Source organism: Penaeus chinensis, chromosome 2 (genome assembly GCF_019202785.1).
Source record: "Penaeus chinensis breed Huanghai No. 1 chromosome 2, ASM1920278v2, whole genome shotgun sequence".
Taxonomy (NCBI): Eukaryota; Metazoa; Arthropoda; class Malacostraca; order Decapoda; family Penaeidae; genus Penaeus; species Penaeus chinensis.
Window position 1 is genome coordinate 28,404,655 of NC_061820.1, and position 17,500 is coordinate 28,422,154.

Here is a 17,500-nt window from a genome sequence, read left to right on the forward strand (position 1 = left end):
GAGATGAGGTCGGGATATATAATCTCACCAAAGATAAAAGTATATGAAGGCTTTAATGGAAAAAAGAGAAAATGGTTTTACTAACTCTTCACAAAAGCACTGTGCGCGCCTGTAGATATATATATATATATTTACATTGTGCGAGCCTGTATGTATATATATATATATATATATAAATACAGACGTACATAAACAGTATATATATATATAGATAGATAGATAGGTAGATATATACACGTACACAGTATACAGTGTATATGTAAACGTATATATATATATATATATATATATATATATATATATATCATCGGTTATCACAAGCCTGAGTATGTATGTATATATATAAATACGTACACAGTAAACAGTGTGTGTATATATATATATATATATATATATATATGCACGTACACTGTATACAGTATGTATATATAGACAGATATATAGATATATATAGATACACGTACACAGTATACAATGTATATATATATATATATATATATATATATGTATATGTATATGTATATGTATATGTATATATATATATATATATATATATATATATATATATATATATCATCGGTTATCACAAGCTTGAGTATGACGGAGATGATGAGTGCCTACAGAGAGAGTTCTAGGTGGTAGTAGCACCCTGTGGGTCACTGACTGAGGTTCCATACTGCAGGAAGGGATCCCGACAGCACAGACGCTGACCCAATCTTGGTAACTAGTTCTAGAAAGATCGAGGTGCCAAGACAGGAAATTCACTACCGGCGGACATGGTTTCAACATTTGACCCATGGCTGGGGGGAATAGAGCAGGTTGCTCGTCGTTCCATGACTGATTGATACCCACACAGTGCTTTCCTTCTGCCCTGTGTTAGGGCAGAAGTGGAAGCGATGGTGACTAAGGGGCCACTCCACAATCCCCAAAACCCTTAAGCGACCAGCTAAGGAGCCTCACCACCATATACAGTTGAACGTTTGTGTATGTGTGTGTGTGGGGGGGGGGGGGGAGATATACATATACATATATATGTATGTATGTATACCTATATCTATCTCTATTTTTATATATTCTTATATGTTTGTGTGCGCGTGTGTATGTAACAAGCTTCCCTGTACATGCACATATACATGTATATAAGTATATATAATACACAAACAAATATATGCATAAATACATGTATATATTATATAACACACACACCTTGTTAGATCTGTCCTTGCCCGCATTACCCTTTTTCTGCAGTCTACACGGTCGTAAAGTTATTTAAAATTTTGTCACCGAGAAAGTCTACAGAATTCTTGCTGCAGTGAGCGACCGTTCTGGCGAGTCCTGATCTATGGGAGAGAAATCGTTATTAGATTGATTACCTAATTAAAATAATAGTAAACAAAAAAATGGTCTCTCTTAGTTGGTGAGAAGCTAAGGTGAGGTCAGTATACATAATCTCACCAAACGTATTTCGAGACTTTAATGAATAGAAAGTTATACGGTGTTTTTACAAGTTATTCATAGAAGGGTGTGTATGGAGTTGAATGGTGCAATTACAACCACACACATACACACACACACACACATATATATATGTATATATATATATATATATATATATATATATGTATATATATACATATATATACACACATACTTACATATATTTCATACAATCTAAAGAATGCATATGAAAACAATAAGAAAACACCTCCTAAAAAAGCCATGCATGCATATATCTAATATGTATACTTATTTCTTTATATATTTATATATGTATAAATATAGTAAATATTTATGCATATATACGTGTGTGTATATACAGTCTTTAACGCCAGTCTGCCAATAATCCGGAGTGCAGTGGAATGCAATACTCTTAGGAGCTTAGCCGGAGTGGGCGGAGTTTCAGTGACCACTAGCGGGAGGGAAGTTGTACCTGACTTTCTAGTAGCATACTTTAGAACGGCCTGATGGTCTAGGGGTATGATTTTCGCTTAGGGTGCGAGAGGTCCCGGGTTCAAATCCCGGTCAGGCCCATATATATATTTTCGCATGATGAAACAAAAGCCAAAAGTACAGTTGACATCAGTATTGAAAATATATTTGATATAACGACAGAAATAATCAGGCGCTAATACACACTTATATCACTCACTCACACTTCTCATATATGTATATATATATGTGTTTGTGTACACAGTTATATGTATGTATATATTTATATATTCAGATATATGTATATATATTCACATGTATATGTACATACATTCACATGTATGTATATATTCATATATACATATATATGTATAAGTATATATATTATATGTGTATTTAAATATATATGTGTATATACATAAAAATATACATGGTCTTATGTGTATTTATACAAGTGCAATACAGATATACACAGATAAACAGGTATATAGTCACGGTGTATACAAATAAATATTATTCAATATATTTCAGAAGAATTAATGATACTACTATCTCCAACCACTCAAATTCTAGTATATATATATAGTACAAATGAAATCGTTATTGGTATGAAAGGTGATTAATTATAGCAGGTCCCCGTGTGAATAGAGCGATAATTGTTTACTTTTTTTTCATGTCAAGCATACTCTATCTGACTATGCTCCAAATATGATATATTTAAATTCACTTTTCAGATCACCTAAAGATTATAGTCTTGAAAGGTTAATATTGTGATTTTTTTTTTCTTCATTTGAGCTTCTTGGAATTATGAATTTATCTCATGGACCTCCAATACTATCCCTGGGGACCCCAAGAGTGAGGAGACTCCAGGTTTGGAACTACTACACGTCAAGTACAGATGTAAGACTTATGAGAGAGGTCGACTTTGCTGGAAAAAGTTCCCCCGTGCTCCTCCCAGCCAAGAGATTAAAATTATTCACCAAAGCGAAAGGAAACTTGGCAGAAGGATTGGGCAAGCCATGGATACCGGTAGGCGTGCGGCGAGTGAACTCAATAATTTCACTTTCTGTATAATTGCATGACGGCCTGATGGTCTAGGGGTATAATTCTCGCTTTGGGTGCGAGAGGTCCCGGGTTCAAATCCCGGTCAGGCCCACTTTTTGGACTAAAACGGGATATAAGAGAGGTCGCTATGCATGCCCGTTGGCGTTAGCTGTTATTATGATGATATATATATATATATATATATATATATATATATATATAGGCCCGCAAACGTGTATGCATGTATACAAATATATATATACATATATATGACTGCCGCGATGCTCCAGTGGTTAGAACACTGGACTTAGACCCTCGTCGTCCCGAGTTCAATTCCCCGTCGCGGCAGTCTTAAAAATGCCTGCGCTCTGACTAATGGCTCGAGCCCGAGAAAACGACATATCGCTTTGAGAAGTCAAACGCAGGTGTCGTCGTAGGTGAAGTCGCCGCCGTGGCACAAGTGTTAGCGTGCCGAACCGATCAGGCAAGGGTGACGCTGCCAAATAACCTGAGAGAGGCTTATGTCCTGCAGTGGAATGAATGGCTGTTGAATATATATATATATATATATATATATATATATATATATATATATATTTATATTTATATACATTTGTACGTATATATATATATATATATATATATATATATATATACATTTGTATGTGTATATATATAAATATATATATATATATATATATATACATATATGCGTATATATATAAATACATATATAAATATATATATATATATATATACACGGGTATACGTACACACATACACATACATACACACAATCACACGCATATATTTATGTACATGCGAGTCTGTGTTTGTGTGTGTGTATGTTTGTGCGTATATATTTTTTGTGTTTATTTGTGTTCGCATAAACATATATGTGTGTGTTTGTTTATATATATAAATATTGTCATTTATTTTATATATTTTTGTTTAGTTATTAATGTATAAGTATATCTGTATTATACACATATGTCTATACATAAATATGTATATATATATAATATATACATATATATTGTAATGCGTTTCTTGTGGTTAGTGATTGTTTCACTACCTTTAGCTGTGCATAATTGTACGTGTGCTGTGCGTATCTGGTGTGTGTGTGTGAGGTATAAGTGTACTTTTGGTTCGCCTCCACCCGTTGGGATGGCAGCTTCGACTCCAACAAAGCCTCATGGTAACCATCGCCGTGGGTTGCCATCTATGGTTTGCCACTCCACTCCGCGCTCCACACCTGAACTCATTCCTTTATTTGAGCCGAGTGTATAACAGATTGCTGCAGCTGCAGCCCGCTCCACCAGTGACTACCTTGGTTTTATCTAGGCTACCCTACCTCAGCTACATGAGAGTTTTGGTCGGGACACTTCACTCCTTCGTCCACCAACACTTCACCGACGGTGCTCCTGACGAATGCCTACCGTTTACGTTTACGTTTTCAGTGTATTTGTGTGTGGTATGTATATTCTGATTAATATGTATATCCAGATTAAGAGTCGATCTAGTTCGATCGTGCCTCCTTTTCACCGTTTAACGTGCATTGTCGCGAGTGTTCAGTTGTTAGGTAATTCTAATTTGCCTCGCTGTATGTAGGGAGTTCAGTCTGTTACGACTGTGGTGTACCCCTGTGGTAGTTTAGAGATAACTTCGTTTATATCTTAACCGTGATAGCTTGTACTCTGTAAACTTGTGCGTAAGCCTACCATTGCTGTTAACAAAGTTTTCGCGCTAAGTTAGACTAACCGTTGTGGTGCGATAGCCTGTGCGGCGTTTTCTTTAAGCTCTTTCGCTTGCATAAAGTCAGTTTGGAACAGAATTTAAATTCTGTGTCTGCTTATATAATGATTTACTTTCGTAATCTTGATAGCGTGATAACACGTTCATCTCTTGTCAATCGAATTCATATTCGTTTAAGTGATTCTTCCCTATATTTTAAAATATGTCGCTGAATTTAGTAGGAGCTAGTTATGTGTGCTAAGGAAGCCGGTCTTTCTGCCGCGGTCATAGATGCTTTGGTCTTGAAAGAGGAAGTAAGATACAAAGAGAAAAACGAAAGGGGAAAAAAACATAGACCGAGAGGAGCGAGATCTGAAACGTGAAGAGTTAGAAATTCTGGAGAGGGAAAGACAGCGCGAATATGAAGCGAACGAGGCTTATAAGCAGCGCGCTCACGAGTTGGCCCTTGCTCGCGTAAGACCCGAGAACCCTTCACTAAATGACAGTCGTGATCATTACCCTAAGTTAATACTGGCTCCGAAGTGTTAGTATGGATGACTTCCCATACCACATGCTAAGAGGATAAGTAAATAATAAATGAGGATATATTAATAAGTAATATTTTAATTTTTATTTGTTTATTTATTTACTTATTCATTTTTTTAATATGCTCTTTCCTTCCATGAAAACTATTAATCTATATGAATTCTCATAAAATTAACAATAGTTACCCGTTTAACTCTATGAGGTACAATTATCATTATTTCTAACAAAAATAAGAGTTACTTTTCCATATTCAGAGTTAACATGCTGCCTAACAGCCACTTCTCTATCTTTACAAGTTCATTATTAGCCATAGTGATAAAGTGATATGCTGAGTGACCAGAGGGTTAGATATTACTGTAACCTGAATAGAGTATGAATTTTATAAAGGCCTTTTGTATATCGCTAATATACAAAAGGAATAAAAGAGAAACATAATAGGGTCCAGTTCTACACCAAGCATTGTTTGTAAGGAAGAGGATTTTTTATCGTAAAGGACATATTGCATTCTATTACAAGATGAGATTTAAATGAATACAACGTAGTATCCCTTATTCCATATTGGTCCAGGTTTGGCAGTAAGGTGTTGTATTTTTTGGTAAAAGTACTAACTGGTATTTCAATAATTTGTTTACAAACCAAGCCGAGATGGCGTGATAAATATAAATTTTCTCAAATATTATACAAACTGCAAGTAAGATTGAAACTACTTAAAAAATATACATACATTCTTATCTCCTGTCTTGGGTATGAGTATGATTTTGGCAATCTTGAGTTTACTAGAGTATAATTCGAATGCTTGTGAGCAGTTTCAAAGATAAAGCGATTTCTGGAAGTTGAATAAGCAGTTTATGATATGTAACAAAGGTAGAGCGATTTCCGGAACGACGTGTTTAATTATTGACATTAAAATGCTATCCCTGCCTGGAGAGAGCGTTCTCAATTGTTTACCAGTGTTCACCAGTTCAGCCTATGCAATCTCACTCGTGAACGCCTGAAGGTTACTGCTGTGGCTGAGCACCACGGCGGGTAAGGACTAAGCTCAGCCTAGTCAGCACCAGCTGACACACGTTAGTGAGTCGGCATTAGTTGGCACAGGCCGGGCTACCCTCATGGGCATAGCCCAGGCGAGGCTCAGCTTCACATATCGGACTTGTATCACTCACGTAGTTATTTAATTTTTTGTCAACGGGAAAATATGGCTGCAATGGTCGACTGCTCTGGCGAGCCCTAATTCTACAGTAGAGAAATGGGTATTAAATTGATTATTTCTCTTGAATAAATTTGGTTGAATTTTAATATAATTTGTTGTGATGGTTTTCCCTGGTTCAACATTTGCTACTGCCTGCATTTCTTCACTTTTCCTGAAAAATATATATAGATTTAGTTTCTCTTGCCTGGCGAGAAATTAAAGGGGGGTCAGGAGACAATCTTACCAAACCTAAAATTATTCCGAGGCTTTAATAAATAATAAAAAATGAAAAAAACGGGTATTCTACTAATTGCTCTGATAACCGTATGCATGAAGGTGTTAATGATGGGCCAAGTATTTTATTCTTTGTTCGCAGTTTCCCTAAACGATAGGTAGAGTATCAGCATTATACAATTCGAAACGACGTAATTTGAAAGTGGTAATAACAATATACATTATACGATAAAAGACAACCCCCCCCACCCACCCCCCACACACACACACAAACGAATACACACTAAAAATTCATAATTACTGAAGCTCCAGTCTATTAATATTTCAGAGAATGCAGTGGAATGCAATAGTCTTAAATCTGTAGTGGGCGGAATTTCAGTGACCACTAGCGGGAGGGGGCACGCCGGAAGTTGTACCTGACTTTCTAGTAGCATATTTCAGAACGGCCTGATGGTCTAGGGCAGGGGTACTCAACTGGCGGACCGCGGTCCGGATCCGGACCTTCTGAGTGTTGCAGTTGGACCTCAGACCCCAGGAAGAGAAAATTCTAGTTAAATAGCATGAAGGTCCTGGTGAAAGTATCTTGCAAGTTTTTTTTTTTTTTTTGGTCGACTATGACTATATATATTTAGAATATATATATATCCGGACCGTGGTCATTCTTTTTTATATTTCATGTAATAAAAATTTCCGGACATATGCGTACATTGGAGCTTGTCTAACTGGACCTTTGCTTATAATAGTTGAGTAGCCCTGGTCTAGGGGTATGATTCTCGCTTAGGGTGCGAGAGGTCCCGGGTTTAAATCCCGGTCAGGCCCATATGCATTTTTCGAATACGTAATATAAGCATATAGTCGATTTCAGTACTGAATATAAGTTTGATATAGCAACAGTTAGTAACCAGACGGTTAGACACGCGCATGTGTTGATTATACTTTTTATACACATGTGAATGTGTGTATGTACATATGCGAGGAATATACTCACGTACACACACACACACACACACACACACATATCAATATATATATATATATATATATATATATATGTGTGTATATATATACACAAATGTATGCAGATAAATAAGCTTATATGTGTGTGTGCTCAGGCGCATGTTTATTTGTATATGTATGCAATGCATATATGGCTAGATACAGAAAAACAGGTATAGAGCCCCGATGTAAGTAAATAAATGTAATTCAAGATATGGCAGAATAAATGTCAAATAATTTTACCAAAGAAAAATATCTCCTTCCACCCAAATACTAGCATAAATATACTGTACATGTTCAAGCATGTGGACATTGTTAGAGCATCCTTTATGCATGACAGAAGATATACGGAATTGCTTAACATAATCTTTAATTCCCTTTCCAGGACATCTAAAGATGGTTTTTTGCAAATTATTGTGGTAAATTATTTTTTCCCTTGAGCCAGTTGAAGTTATGAGTTTATTTCATGGAGACTCTAAGTTGGGAATTTTTACACGTCAAGTGCGAATGCGAGATTTATGCAAGAGGTCACACCTTGTAATGAAAAAGTCCCACAAACAACAGAAATTTGGCAGTAGTGAGCCAGCCATGGAGACTGACAGGTGTGTTATTGAACTCCATAATTTCACTTTCTGCATGACGGCCTGATGGTCTAGGGGTATGATTCTCGCTTTGGGTGCGAGAGGTCCCGGGTTCAAATCCCGGTCAGGCCCAGCTTTTGGTATAAAAAGGGATATGTAAGTGGAATAGTGGAATTAGAGTACTCATTCATTACATATGAAAAAGAATGTCAATGAATAAGTGATGGTACGATTTTTCAGAGCTGGGGATGTCACACACACACACACACACACACACACACACACACACACACACACACACACACACACACACACACACTTACACTTACAGATACACATATAATTTATATATATATATATATATATATATATATATATAAGTGTATTCACATATTTATTTATTTATATGTACAGTATAATACACATGTCCATATTTAAATTTATACATGAATATATGCATATGTGTGTATATGTGTGCATTAACTTTTTTTTCTTATTAACGCATATGTATATGTATATCTATACATATCTATATATGTGTGTGAATGTCTGTGTTATATTTTGCGTCTCTAAAAATATATATCTTTATTTATATATATGTATACATAAATATACAAATATAATTTACATATACATTTACGTGCATATACATACACAACTGCAAGATTCATGATTCATGTGTAGTCGATGGAAAAGAACTTTACACACAAAAACTAGTCCAATCGTGTTGTGTCGTTGCTTTGCAGAATGTACTCTCTTTAAGATGTACTCTTTAAGGCGTAGGCCCGGACAAAGTGTATATGGAAGATGTCCCCGGCCCCTCCACTCCGCATCAGTGATGTATGTAATCAAAGGGAAGGGCAAGAGCCCATATCAACTCAGAACTATCGTTAACTTCCAACTCTCAACTCTTGAGTTCACAGCGTATCTGAAAATCACGATCGCGGACCTCAAAGGTCTAGGGATACCAGGTTGGAAATCAAGTAAAGATGTGATGTAGACTGCTCCGCAAACAGCCCACCGTGCACAGGGCGAAAAGGAAAGTCGGTGGCGGAAGAGGGCGGAGCCGCGATTACCGGCAGCCGAGGCGCAGCGAGTGAACGTATTAATTTTACTCTCTGTATGACTGCTGCCTGATGGTTTAGGGAAATGATTCTTGCTTTAGGTGCGAGAGGTCACATACGCATATTACACACATATATTCATATATACATATATATATATATATATATATATATATACACATGTGTATATTAATTAATTTCACACACACACACATATGTGTGTTTATATATAGAAACATTTGAACGCGTGTATATATATACATATATATATATATATATATATATATATATATTTATATATATATATATATTATAAGCAATACTTCTACACGTAAACTCACACACACACACACATACACACACACACACATATAGATATAGACAGATGCAGATATAGATATATAAACATAGATACATACATACATATATATAATTATAATTAAATATATAATTATAATTATATATATATATATATATATATATATATATCGTCATCAGCTGTTACTCATGCTTGAGAGTATGCTCGTCGATCCACGAGTGATACCCACAAGGAGCTTTACTCTTGCCCCGGGTCAGGCTAAAAGTAAGGGCGATGGTGACTAAGGGGCCACTCCACAATCCATCATACCATTAACCGACCATCTAAGTGGCCTCATCACTAGATGCGGTTTAACGTCTTAACCAAGGGGATATATATATATATATATATATATATATATATATATATATACATACATATATATAGTCATTGTGTTTGCGTGTGTGTCTGTGTGTATATGTATATATATACATACACATATACACACACGAAGACATTGCGTGTGCGTGTGTTTGCAAACATTATATATATAATGTATATATTACATATATATACATATAATATATGTGATTATACATATATGTGTATTATATATACACACTCAGACACATATATGAATATATGTGTGTGTGCGTGTGCATGTATGTGTATCTGTATATATATGTATACATAAGTATATAAATAAATATGTGTGTGTGCGTATGTACACACACACACAAACATACATACACGCACAGTTCAAACAAGTGTAATTTATTCGTAATAAGTTTCAGTGACCACTAGCGGGAGGGAAGTTGTACCTGACTTTCTAGTAGCATACTTCAGTACCTCCAGCCTGCCGGTGGAAAGCAATACTCTTAGTCGCTTAGCACTTGGTATGGGCAGTTTCAGTGACCACTAGCGGGCGGGAAGTTGTACCTGACTTTCTAGTAGCATACTTTAGAACGGCCTGATGGTCTAGGGGTATGATTCTCGCTTAGGGTGCGAGAGGTCCCGGGTTCAAATCCCGGTCAGGCCCATATATATTTTTTCGCATGATGGAACAAATAAATATGACAAAAGTACAGTTGACATCAGTATTGCAAATATATTTGATACAACGACTGAAATAACCAGGTGCAAATACACACTTATATCACTCTCTCACACTTCTCGTATATGTATATATATGTGTGTGTATACACATTTATATGCATACATACAATCACATAAAAACATACACACACACACGCATATATATATATATATATATATATATATATGTATATGCGAGTCTGTCTTTGTGTGTGTGTGTGTTTGTGCGTATATGTTGTTTGTGTGTATGTGTGTTCGTATATATATATATATATATATATATATTATATATACATGTTTATATGTGGTTGTTTATATATATATACATATTGTCATATATGTTGTATATTTTTATATAGTTATTAATAAGTATATCTGTATTATACACATATGTCTATACATACATATGAATATAAATATATATATGTGCATATATATATATATTGTAATGAGTTTCTTGTGTTAAGTGGTTTCACTACCTTTAGCTGTGCATAATTGTACGTGTGTTGTGCGTATTTGGTGTGTGTGTGCCTCCACCCGTTCGGATGGCAGCTTCGACTCCAACAAAGCCTCATGTTAACCATCGCCGTTGGTTGCCATCCTATGGTTTGCTCAGGTGCATGAGAGTTTTGGTCGGGACACTTCACTCCTTCGTCCACCAACACTTCACCGACGGTGCTCCTGACGAATGCCTACCGTTTACGTTTACGTTTTCAGTGTATTTGTGTGTGATATGTATATTCTGATTAAGAGTCGATTTAGTCCGATCGTGCCTCCTTTTCACCGTATAACGACGTGCATCGTCGCGAGTGTTCAGTTGTTAGGTAATTCTATTTTGCCTCGCTGTATGTATGTAGATCAGTCTGTTACAACTGTGGTGTACCCCTGTGGTAATTTAGAGATAACTACGTTTATATCTTAACCGTGATGGCTTGTACTTTGTAAACTTGTGCGTTAGCTTACCATTGCTGTTAACAATGTTTCCGCGCTAGGTTTGACTAACCGTTGTGGTGCGATAGGCTGTGCGGCGTTTTCTTTAAGCTGTTTCGCTTGCATATAATCAGTTTGGAACACGTTCATCTCTTGTCTATCGAATTCATATTCGTTTAAGTGATTCTTCTCTATACTTTTAAATATGTCGCTGAACTTTGTAGGAGCTAGTTAAGTGTGCTAAAGAAAACAGTCTTTCTGCCGCGGACATAGATGCTTTGGTCTTGAAAGAGGAAGTAAGATACAAAGAGCAAAACGAGAGAGAAGAAAAGCATAGAACGAGAGGAGCGAGATCTGAAACGCGAAGAGTTAGAAGTTCAGGAGAGGAAAGTCAGCGCAAATATGAAGCGAACGAGGCTGATAAGATGCGCGCTCACGAGTTGGCCCTTGCTCGCGTAAGACCCGAGAACCCTTCACTAAATGATAGTCGTGATCATTACCTTAAGTTAAGAATGCCTAACTTCACCGATGGCAATGGCGATATTGATGATTTCCTATGTAGAAGTTAACAGGTTTACAAGGATGGGATTCGAATGATTACCTTATTTATATCGGTTCACTCTTGGGAGGTAAGGCCTTGCAAATTTACGTAAGGTTGCCAGACGATGTTTTGATGGATTACAATCAGTTAAAAGATACATTGTTGAAGGCGTATAATGTTGACGCAGACTCCTATCGTAAAAAGTACAAAGAAAGAAAAGCTGGTGAAAATGAGACTTACCCCACCGCACGTTGTCTGATTAGGAGTAAATTCCTGAATGGGCGATTTAACGCCGTGGTTGCCCCGGTCAAGTTCACGGATGTCTTCATCGGTATGGTGCCGGGTGTCAAGGTGTCGAGCGTAAGTATGCCGAGTGCGAAAGCAGCCGAAACTCAGAGGAGCGGAGTTAATGCTGTTGCGACGCGGGCCGCCAAAGTGAAGGAAAATGTCAGTCCTGATAAATTAATTGTTCCTAACTTCAATTTGAGAACGTCTCGAAGCAAGATTTCATGGATGCTCAGTCCTCCTGCTCTTCTCTAGAACACATTCGTTCTAAAGAAATAAGGAAAGCCACTATCACTGTAACAAGTCGCTCGGTAAAGTTCGAACGTGTGAATGGGTTGATTTACCGAATTTACGTAAAGAGTAAACACAAACACCAAGTCGGTGAAAAACAATTGGTTGTGCCCCGTAGATTTATTCCCATAGTTTTGTCTAGGGCTCACGATTCCCCATGGCGGGTCATTTCTCTCATCGAAATACTGCAGAAAAAATCTTCCATAAATTCTATTGACTAGAAACAGGCGCAGATATCAAACGCTACTGTCGCTCTTGCCATGCTTGCCAGAAAGCCGTCCTTAAGGGCGAGATCAGAAAGGCGCCTATTGTTCAGATGCCAGTCATAAGCGAGCCGTTTTCCCGAGTGGCGATTGATATCGGCGGGCTTATCTCCCCGCCCTCTAGCCGAGGCAACAAGTATATGTTGACCTTGATTGACATGGCCACCAGATTTCCCGAGGCAGTTCCTCTGAGAAATGTAGATTCTATAACAGTTGCTGAAGCGTTGTTAACTAGTTTCGTTCGTGTAGGAATACCGGAGGAGATTCTTTCTTACCGTGGTACACAGTTTAAGTCTGATTTGAGGGCAGAGATCAACAATCTGCTTTCTATTAAAGCATTCTACACAAGTCCGTATCACGCGTGTTGCAATGGCACTGTCGAACGGTTTCACGCAGTACTAAAAGCGATGTTGAAAAAGCTCTGCAGCGAGCGACCTCATGACTGGGATCGTTACCTCCCATCCGTCTTGTTTGCGTAGTGCGAGATTCCCCACGACACTCTTAAATTTAGTCCGTTTGATTTGCTGTACGGCCGTAAGGTATGTGGCCCATTATCAATTTTGCATAATTTGTGTAGTAAAGATGATATTGATGGGGAGGTTAAGAGTACCTATCAATATGCATTAGATCTAGCTTAGAACAATTGGCTCAATTAGCATTCGTTCATGCGGATGTGAGTAGCAAAATGTACAAGACCTACTTCGACAGGAAAGGTAGAGCTTAAGGGGATGAAGTAATTGTGTTGTTACCAACCTCGCATGATAAACTAACTATTCAGCGGAAGGGTCCCTATTCTGTAGTACGGAAGCATGAGAATGGAGTAAATTATGAAATAAACATAAAGGGGAAAATAAAGCTTTATCATGTGAACATGCTGAAGAAATATGAAAGACGTGAAAATAATACTTTTCACCCCCAGGTGTGCCAAGCTTGCATGGTAGTTTCTGATCCCGTAGATTAGGCTCCTAATGACTTATGTGTGCTTTTGTGTGGATTTCCGAGCTCTCAGTGACGTAAGCCTCTTTGACGCAGAGCCTATGCCGACCATGGAAGCGTTGGGTGATTTCGTGGGAGATTTTTCTTTATAGAGATTGATCTCTGTAAAGGATACTGGCAAATTCATTTGAGCGATAAGGCGAAGCAATGCACAGCTTTAGCAACACCGAAGTATGGGCTTATGCAATTTACAAAATTACCATTCGGTTTACGACGGCGTGCGCAACTTTCATTGATGCGTAAGGTAACCTCTGGTTTAATCAATGTTAACAGCTATTTTGATAACCTAGTTATACATAGTCAGACTTTTTCTGATCACATTAAGCATTTGAGGAAAGTTCTAGAGCAGCGTTTACGCGAGCACGGGTTAACCGCCAGGTCAAGTAAATGCTATTTTGCTTATCTTAGCATAAAGTATCTGGGATTTAATCTTGGTAATAAGGGATTAAGTACAGTTACCGATAAAGTCAGTGCCATTAAGAACATGCCATTACCGGAGACGAAGAAGCAGTTACGCAGCTTTCTCGGAACTCTCTCGTTCTGCCGTTAGTTTATCCCCTGAATGTTCTGTTTAAGAAATTTAGTCCTAATAAATTGAATCTTCCCCCTAGCCTCATCGACAGAATTAACGAGTTAAAAGATCTCTTGATGAATGCTCCTATTCTAACTTTGCCCGACTACAATAAGAAGTTCTATCTTCGCACCGACGCGAGTGACACTGGCCTCGGGGCAGTGTTGTTGCAAAGTGTCGATGGCGTCCCCCATGCCCATCGCTTACGCAAGTAGAAAACGTAAAGATCGTGAGACTCATTACACCGACTTTGAACGAGGTTTGGCCATCGTTTAGGCAATCGGAATATTCTGGTGCTATTTGTACGGACGCGAATTATTATGCAAACCGATCAACAGCCACTGAAGTATATATATAAAAAAAAAAAAAAAAAAAAAAAAAAAACATCAACGGTCGGTTTATGCGCTGGTCCCTCTCCTTTCAGTCGCATGCATTCCAAATAGAATATATAATCACATAAAATTGAATTGGGGGCTTTGTAAAAGGTTTCTGGTGTTTACCTTTGGCTGTGCATAATTGTACGTGTGTTGTGCGTATGTGGTGTGTGTGTGAGGTGTAAGTGTCCACTCGTTCGGATGGTAGCTTCGACTCCAACAAAGCCTCAACCATCGTCGGTGGTTGCCATTCTATGGTTTGCCGCTCTACTCCGAGCTCCACACCTGAACACATTCCTCTATTTGAGCCGAATGTATAACAGATAGCTGCAGCAGCAGCCCGCTCCACCAGTGACTACCTTGGTTTTATCTGGGCTATCCTACCTCAGCTGCATGAGAGTTTTGGCCGGGAGACTTCACCCCTTCGTCCACCAACACTTCACTGACGGCGCTCCTGACGAATGCCTACCGTTTACGTTTACGTTTTCTGTGTATTTTGTGTGTGATATGTATATTTTGATTGATATAATTATGAAAATGCAGTATTTTTTTTTTTTTTTTAATATACCCGAGATAATCTATATCCCATAGGATATAATAAAACAAGAACCAAAGGTTAATACAAATAAGAACCAAAGCAAAGAAACCACGGACATACATATATACATTGAAAGAGAATGTGTGTATGTGTATATAAACATTTATTTACACATGTGTCTATGTGTGAATGTGTTCACGAGTGTGCATGTATGTATGTGTGCGCGCGTGTATTCACATATATATACATACATATACATATTTATTTATGTATATATGCTTATCTATAACTATCTATCTATCCTTCCATCCATCTATATATGCTTAAATATATGTATATATAAATGTGTGTGTGTTTTCCCGTATATATACATATATAAATATAAATAAAAATAAATACCTGTATATTTTTAATAAGCTCTCCTGAGCTTTACGTTCCGGGTGCCATAATCCGCGTGACGTAGGTTTTCAAAACCATTCATGTCTAGATGTAAGCCTATATATCTGCTTATATATATACATATATATATGCATTTGTATATGTGTATAATACATACGCATATAATATACATATAAATTAAACAAACAACATACACACTTTATTAAACCTGTGACTGGCTGTATTACATTTTCTTTTGACTTTTTTGGTGGTTGCAAGTTAGTATTAGTATTTTCATCACATACCCCTATACTCTAAGACATATAAGAATATAATAGTGTATTTATTTTAAAATTTTGCAGTTAACATATGTTGGATATTGCAGGAAATATCTCATTCTTTTATATATATATATATATATATATATATATATACGGCATCTTAAATATTAAAAAATCATTTCTCGTTTTGCGGCTTAAGGCCCTTTTTTTTCATTATGAAAGGTTATTAAAAATTTCTTCATTTCTATAAAAAAATAGGAAAAGTTACATTTCTCTGTCTACAGCTATCATACTGTTTAACAGCCATTTCTGTATCTATATTTGTTTACGATTAGCCATAGTGATATGATATTGAGGGATCAGGGGTCCACACATTAATTCACAAAAGGAATAAATATATATAAATTAAAAATTGAAAGGGACCTTTTCAATTGTTTGTCTATGTTCATTAGTTCAGCATTTGTTATCTGCTCAATCGTGAACTTGAAATTCTGTCACCGAGAAACCTAGGAATTCGATGATCAACTGTTCTGGCGAGTACTGATTCTACAGCAGATAAATAGTTACTGAATGGATTAGCTAAGTCTTTGAATTTGATTGCAGTTTTCTGTAATTGTTTCTCGGTTAAGAATTCAAATAATAATCCGCCGACATTTACAATTGCGTGCATTTGCATAGTCTTTTTTTCGGGGGACAATGTTTGATTCGGTTTCTCTTATTTGGTGAATGGCGAAGGTGAGGTCAGAATATTTAATCTCACTAAACCTAAAATTATATTAATGCTTTAAAAAAAAAGGTCGTTTTACTAACTGTTCACAGAAGCGTGTATATGAAGGTGATAATAATGGGCATCGTATTCTCATTTTTCATTTGTTTTAAGCGGGATGTCCTCAGAATGTCTATGAAAACAACATGAGAACAACCTGCCCGCCTTAATAAGTCAGACATTCTGCAACTCCAGTCTACCAATACTCCGGGGTGTGCAGTGGAGGCAATACTCTTAGGCGCTTAGCCGGTGTGTGCGGAGTTTCAGTGACCACTAGCGGGAGGGAAGTTGTACCTGACTTTCTAGTAGCATACTTTAGAACGGCCTGATGGTCTAGATTCTCGCTTAGGGTGCGAGAGGTCCCGGGTTCAAATCCCGGTCAGGCCCATATATATATTTTCTGTATGATGAAACAAAAGACGAGGAAAGAGTTGATATCAATATTGTAAATAAATTTCATTCGACGCTTGATAATAACCAGACGATTATACACACGTGTATGATCAGTATCACACATTATATATATATATATATATATATATATATATATATATATATATATATTCACATGTATGT

The 17,500-nt window shown here is 36.9% G+C and overlaps 4 non-coding genes across 4 annotated transcripts; all 4 read left to right on the forward strand.

The window, feature by feature from the left end:
• The first annotated feature begins 1,958 nt into the window (after positions 1 to 1,958).
• Trnap-agg lies at positions 1,959 to 2,030 on the forward strand. The gene has a single exon. It is a non-coding gene; the product is annotated as a tRNA-Pro (tRNA).
• Positions 2,031 to 3,012: 982 nt separating this feature from the next.
• Trnap-ugg lies at positions 3,013 to 3,084 on the forward strand. The gene has a single exon. It is a non-coding gene; the product is annotated as a tRNA-Pro (tRNA).
• A 5,229-nt stretch (positions 3,085 to 8,313) lies between these two features.
• Positions 8,314 to 8,385, forward strand: Trnap-ugg. The gene has a single exon. It is a non-coding gene; the product is annotated as a tRNA-Pro (tRNA).
• A 2,197-nt stretch (positions 8,386 to 10,582) lies between these two features.
• Positions 10,583 to 10,654, forward strand: Trnap-agg. The gene has a single exon. It is a non-coding gene; the product is annotated as a tRNA-Pro (tRNA).
• Positions 10,655 to 17,500: the final 6,846 nt, after the last annotated feature.